This window comes from Adiantum capillus-veneris, chromosome 4 (genome assembly GCF_014529385.1).
Source record: "Adiantum capillus-veneris isolate H3 chromosome 4, ASM1452938v2, whole genome shotgun sequence".
NCBI lineage: Eukaryota > Viridiplantae > Streptophyta > Polypodiopsida > Polypodiales > Pteridaceae > Adiantum > Adiantum capillus-veneris.
The window spans coordinates 55,503,229-55,509,973 of NC_140934.1; positions in this window are offsets into that span (position 1 = coordinate 55,503,229).

The following is a 6,745-nucleotide window of genomic DNA, read 5'->3' on the forward strand; positions in this document are numbered from 1 at the left end:
CATTGTGGGAGCCGTTGGATGAATTTTCTACACCAAAGGTCAAGTGCACGATTGTGAAGTGCGACCTTGCGGAGATGGCGAATTTCTATTGGTGCTCGACATGATCAACAAGTAAGTTTCTTCACACTTCTATTGGTGCACTTGTATTATCAATTGTTAATATAACATTTCATTAAAGAATAGGGTGACGCGAGTCCATGTGCCTCACACCACTGCGCACGACATATTTATGATGCAAAGATTAGCACTTGTGGACCCACAATCCTTATTGGACAAATTCAATGAAGAAGATAGAGCAAAAGCTTATAAGGAATTTAATGGGATGGGGATGAACCGTTCAAAGTGGTTGTCACCTATGTATTTGCTAGTGCAACTACTATGGAAGGTAATTCTAAATTTATAATACACATTGCATCGAACTCTTCGTGCAATGCAAATCGCCAAATCAAACTGATTTCCAAGAAAAACCCCATGTACTTACGGCTGAAAACACAAAATTTAACAGTGAAGGGGAGTAAAGAGTACTGCATACACAAAGATGATTACAAGGCAAGCTACAATTTGGCTGTGAAAGAGACCAAGAACTTTTTTGTGCGAAAGGGAGTCATAGCCAATCCCGAGAGTGGAACATATTTTTTCCAAAAATGCATCTCTTTTGTGGGTTGGGGAGAGAAGGGTTACAAAATGACCCCCTTCAGAGTCTCCGAGGTTGCACGGGCACGGATTAGTCCTTCGAAGTAAGTATTATATGCTTTTGAAAGCACTCTTTGTTCTCTAAATTTATTAAGAATGTTAACGAATGGTAAATTGTAGAAAATATCACTTGATATATATATTGGCCAAGGGTGATGTGTCATTAGTGGAGGCATCTATTCCAATGCAGGGGAAGCCCTTCTCACAATGGTTGAGAATGCACGTATATTGGTGGCAGTTTGAAAGGTGAGCGTACTAACACTAGATGGAGACTGAGAACTCCACATTAAAGAATCTACATGCACGTACTTCATGTGATTGTGGCATGTCTCTTGGTGATGCTTTGTAGGCTTTTTGACAAAAGCACTTTGGCAAGGCTTTTGTGTGGTGGAAGCAAACCATATGATCCACACACAACACAGAGGAGTAGCCACATTTCGCTTGTACCATCCGATGCTTGCTATACAGGTATTGAGCTATACAATATTAAAATATTGGTGGCAGTTTGAAAGGTGAGCGTACTAACACTAGATGGAGACTGAGAACTCCACATTAAAGAATCTACATGCACGTACTTCATGTGATTGTGGCATCATGTCTCTTGGTGATGCTTTGTAGGCTTTTTGACAAAAGAACTTTGGCAAGGCTTTTGTGCGGTGGAAGCAAACCATATGATCCACACACAACACAGAGGAGTAGCCGCATTTCGCTTGTACCATCCGATGCTTGCTATACAGGTATTGAGCTATACAATATTATCTCTCATCCCCTACTTCTTGGGCTCGTCCCCTCCTTTGTAGGACTTGGGGAATATTTTTTTACACATACAAAGCATCCAAATTTCCTAAGCTTAACCGTTGGACACAACCTTTGAATTTTGGAACCTTAGCATTTTGGAAGTCTTAATGGGCTGAACCTTAGGGTCTTTTAAGCCCATTGTTGCACATTGCTCTTTTGCAGATGGCCCCCCCCTTTGGATCCCTATTTTCTCTCCTTTGGATCCCTACTGTGGCCGGTCTACCAGCTTAACCAATATTCTAGCCTTTTCTCCCCTGGCACTTCCCCATATTAAATGATCAGTTTAACATGAGAAAAATCATTTAGGAGACTTAGATATTAGTTATTATGACACCCTTCCTTGTTCCATGCATTGAAAAAACTATAAAGCTTCAGTGTCATTGGTGGAAAGTTCAAAGGTGTCCACATCTATAATTATTTGCTTCTCTTGAGCCTCGGGGGGTTCACCTCAAAATATGTAAGTGTAGCACGTGAGTTCACCCGCTGCCATGGAAAAGACTGATGCGTCGTGTGAAGCCATGCAAGGGAGGTCAAGGCTCGGAGTCGGGGTGCGCAAGAAACACCGCCAGTGAACATCTCTCGGGTAGGCTCGACCTTCACCAAATCTGTCAAGAGCAAGATCGGTGGACGGGCGCCGGCCTGTGGGTGGTTTTTCGTCACAGTAGCATAGCCTACCGAATTCAGTTCTGCGTGCTACCTTCTCCATCGACATCGTGCAGATCTGCAGCACGCCATAGCTTAATTTAGAAGCTTGGTTTCATATTATGCAACAATTTCTTGTCCATTTACTGTTGTGCGCGCGTACGGAGTGTGTGCAAGAGAGGAGAAGAAGAGAATGGGGAAGGGGATGAAGCACAGTACACAGCAGGTTTGGGGTTAGTGGAGAGGAAAGTGAGAGAGTGGTCAACTCTCTCCCTTTCTCTCCCTATATTCATTTAGGTGAAATTGTAAATAGGGGCGGTTTCCCACGGCCACCTGGCCTACACCCCAACAACCTCCCACTTGAAGGTCATGGTGGCCAATAGTGGCATTAGTATAGTTAGTCTATACAAAATTGATGAAGCATTGCCGAGGCTTCATCCTACACCCATAAGTTCTATACAATGTGTAAATCACTCCGAGGCTAGGCTCTTTGTGAGAGCATCTGCGGGGTTGTCGTCAGTGTGAACCTTGGCAAGCTCGATACGCTTGCCAGCCAATGCATCTCGTATGACATGGTATCTGACCTCTATGTGTTTCGACTTTGAGTGAAACACTGGATTCTTTGCCAAAGCAATGGAACTCTAACTATCACAATGTAGTACTGGAACCTCTTGAATGCCCAAATCTCCCACTAGACGAGCCAACCATATGGCTTCCTTGCTGGCGTCAGACGCAGCAACATATTCTGCCTCAGCGGTAGATGAAGACGTGCAATCTTGGAGACACGATCTCCAAGAGATAGCTGCTCCAGCAAACATGAACACATAGCCAGATGTGGATCTTCTACGATCCACGCAACCCGCATAATCCGCATCCGTGTAACCTACAATAGATGCATCACTGTTTCCGAAGCGTAAACACTTGCTAGCTATACCTTTCAAATATCTGAGGATTTTCTTCACTGCTTCCCAATGCTTCTTGCCATGGTTTGCCATGTACCTACTAACTACTCCCACTGCATGTGCAATGTCTGGTCTTGTGGCTACCATAGCGTACATCAAACTGCCAACTGCTGAAGAATATGGTACTTTGGTCATTTCCTCTCTCTCAGCCACTGTCTTGGGAGAGTCTTCCTTGCTAAGTTTGGAGTATGCTTGCATTGGGGTACTCAATGACTTCCCCCCCTGCATACTAAAATGTTGCAAGACTTTGTGAATGTACTTTTCTTGAGATAATTCAAGAATTCCACGTTGCCTATCTCTCTTGATGTGCATACCAAGAAAGTGATTGGCATCTCCCAAATCCTTCATGGAAAACTGAGTGCTTAGCATTTTCTTCAACTGATTGATTTCATCAATTGATTTGCCTGTGATAAGCATATCATCTACATACAAGATTAAGATGATTAAAGAACCATCGTTCAACCTTTTTGTGTATAAGCAGTGATCCTCTTGACTTCTTATGTAACCCTGAGACTGCATGAATTTGTCAAATTTTTGATATCATTGCCTTGAACCTTGCTTGAGGCCATAGAGTTCCTTTTTCAGTCTACAAACCAATTCTATCCTCGTTGGTTTTTGGGTTTCACATACGAATCCCTCTGGTTGTTTCATGTAGACATCTTCATCTAGATCCCCGTGAAGAAATGATGTGTTCACATCCATTTGGACAAGTTCCATGTCCTGGATAGCAACCAAGCCAAGCACGGTGCGAAGTGTAGTCATCTTGACTACTGGAGAGAAAATCTCATCAAAATCCACACCTTTTTGCTGCTTGAAACCCTTGGCAACTAAACGAGCCTTGTATCTAGGCTCGGGATTTTCCGCTGTATACTTCTTCTTGTATACCCACTTGCAAGGTAAAGCATTTTTGCCTTTTGGTAATTCAACCAAATCCCATGTCTCATTAGCCACAATCGAATTGTATTCTGATTGCATAGCCTGCTCCCACTTAACACTATCCTCCATTTGTATAGCTTCTTTGTAGCAGGTTGGCTCTCCAATGTCAGTGACCAAAATGTGGTGTATACCCGGCTCAAACCGCTCGGGCGCACGTGATACTCTCTCAGAGCGTCTCAGTGCCTGACTGTTAGACTCTGCTCTCTCCGGAGCAATAGTAGTATCTTGCACTTGAGGAGTAGGTGCAACACTATTGAACTGAGTTGGTTCGGAGGCTACATCCTCAAAGCGAACACGTCTGTACTCGACATCTTTGATGGGCTTTTTGTGCATTTTTGATTCATTGGAAATCACATGTGAGCTACGAATGACTTTATTTGATTCTGGGTGCCAGAGACGATATCCCATCTCTCCGTTTGCACCATAGCCAATAAAGATTCATTTGTGTGATTTGGGATCTAACTTCCGACGAAGTTCTTTGGGCACATGTGCATATGCCTCACATCCAAATACACGTAAATGCTCATAGCTTGGCCTTTTGCCAGTCCATAATTCCTCTGGAATTTTCAAATTCAAAGGAGAACTAGGTGACCTGTTGATGATGTGCGCTGCTGTCAGAACAGCTTCCCCCCAAAACTCTGGAGTAAGATTCGCCATAGACATCATAGAGACAACTCGCTCTTGAATCGTACGATTCATTCTTTCAGCTATCCCATTTTGTGCAGGTGTGTATGGAGCAGTAAACTGCCGCCGAATGCCTTTTCTATTGCAAAAATCCTTGAACTCTGTGGAGACGTATTCTCCACCATTGTCCGTGCGAAAAGCTTTGAGCTTTGTTCCTGATTGGTTCTCAACCATGGCAAGGAATTTTTGGAATGTCGAGAATACTTCTTCGTTACGCTAAAGGAGATACACCCACACCTTTCTAGTAGAATCATCTATGAACGTGAGAAAGTAGTTCGCCCCCCCTAGAGTTTTATGTGGCATTGGACCGCACAAATCACTGTGCACCAAGTCTAGAGGTTTGCCTAGTTTCTTATTCAATGGCAAAGATGTCAATCTAGTCTGTTTGCCGTATAGACAATGCTCACACACTGGAAAGTCCGTGTAATCTAACACGAGTAAGTAGCCAAAACACTGAAGTGTTTTCATTCCCTTTTGGCTAATGTGCCCTAGTCGGCTATGCCACAACTCAGGAGACGGCAGCTTGGCAACATAGATAGAGTGTTCGTCGACACTCGAAACAAACAAAGAGTACAGGGATCCGTTTTTATTGCCTTTCATCATGATAAGGTTGTTCTTGCGGATCATCCAAGAACGATTACCAAAAACTGTAGTGTAGCCAAGATCATCCAATTGCCCTATAGAAAGCAAGCTTTTCGTAGGCTTGGGCACATGTCTGACATTCTGCAGCACAAAAGTAGTGCCATTATGCATCTGAAGTTTCACATCACCAATGCCAATAATGTCAAGCTCATAGGAATCACCAAGCTTGACTATTCCATGCATGGATGCATAAGAGGAAAACCACTCTCTATGCGGTGTGACATGAAAACTTGCACCAGAATCAAGGATCCAATTCTGTGCATAACCCTCATCCTGTGCAACCAAAGCATCTGGAGTGAGATCTGAAGTGAAAATGAGAACATCTGAGGTATCTGTTGTCACCTCGGCATGAATCTATGTGGGCATAATGAGCATCACTGGAGGAGGAGCATCCTCTACTGCAGTGGTGGGTATGGGAGACTCAACAATATTGAGCTCATCAATCTTTACTGTACTTTTGTCTTTTCCAGAATTATCCTTTTGCATGTTTTTCTGATTTCTTAGGAAACTGCGACAATCCTTTTTGTAATGACCCTTCTTGTGGCAATAGTAACACTCGACATTTATGGCATTGCGGTCTCTACTTTGGTTCCTGTGTCTGCTAGGACTACGAGGATTTCGCTCTCTACTTTTGCTTTTGTGTTTGTTCCTGTCACGACCTCTTGCCTTTGTTGAACTGCCAGCCATATATGCATCTCCATGACTAGCGTTATCGAGATATTTACGACGAATCTCTTCAGTGAGCAACACATCTGTGATAGCATTGAACTCTAACTTGCCATTCGGAGCTGAATTGCTAATGGTTGTGCAAAAGATATCCCATGAACTGGGTAGAGAGCATAACAAGAAGATAGACTTGAGTTCATCGTCAAACTCCTTAAAGCCCTGAGATGTCAGCTGACTGAACAAGGAGTTGAACTCATTTAAATGACTAGAAACTGTGCTACCTTCTTTCATGTTGAGCTTCATAACCTTTTTCATGAGAAAAACTTTGTTGGATGCACTTTTGCTCTCCCATGCTGAACATAAGCTATCCCATAGTTCCTTGGTTGTTTTCTTCCCTATGATAGTGAAGAAGACAGACTGGGCTAGATGTAGACGTATCGTAGCCATGGATTTTGCATCCAAAAGCTCCCATTGAGCTTGTGTATAATCATCATCCTCTGCGCGCTCTTTCAACGGTTCTGAGAGGCCTTTCTTTATCAAAACATCTTTCATGCGCTCTTTCCACATGGTGAAGTTGCTACCATCGAACTTCCAAATGAAATACTCCTCCTTTTTTGAAGAGGAAGCCATCGCTGATAAGAGGGTTTGAGAGGTGCCAAAGAAATAGACTCAAAAGTGCCAACAATGGAAGTCACGACTCGCGGGAAGTAAATCCGGCAGAG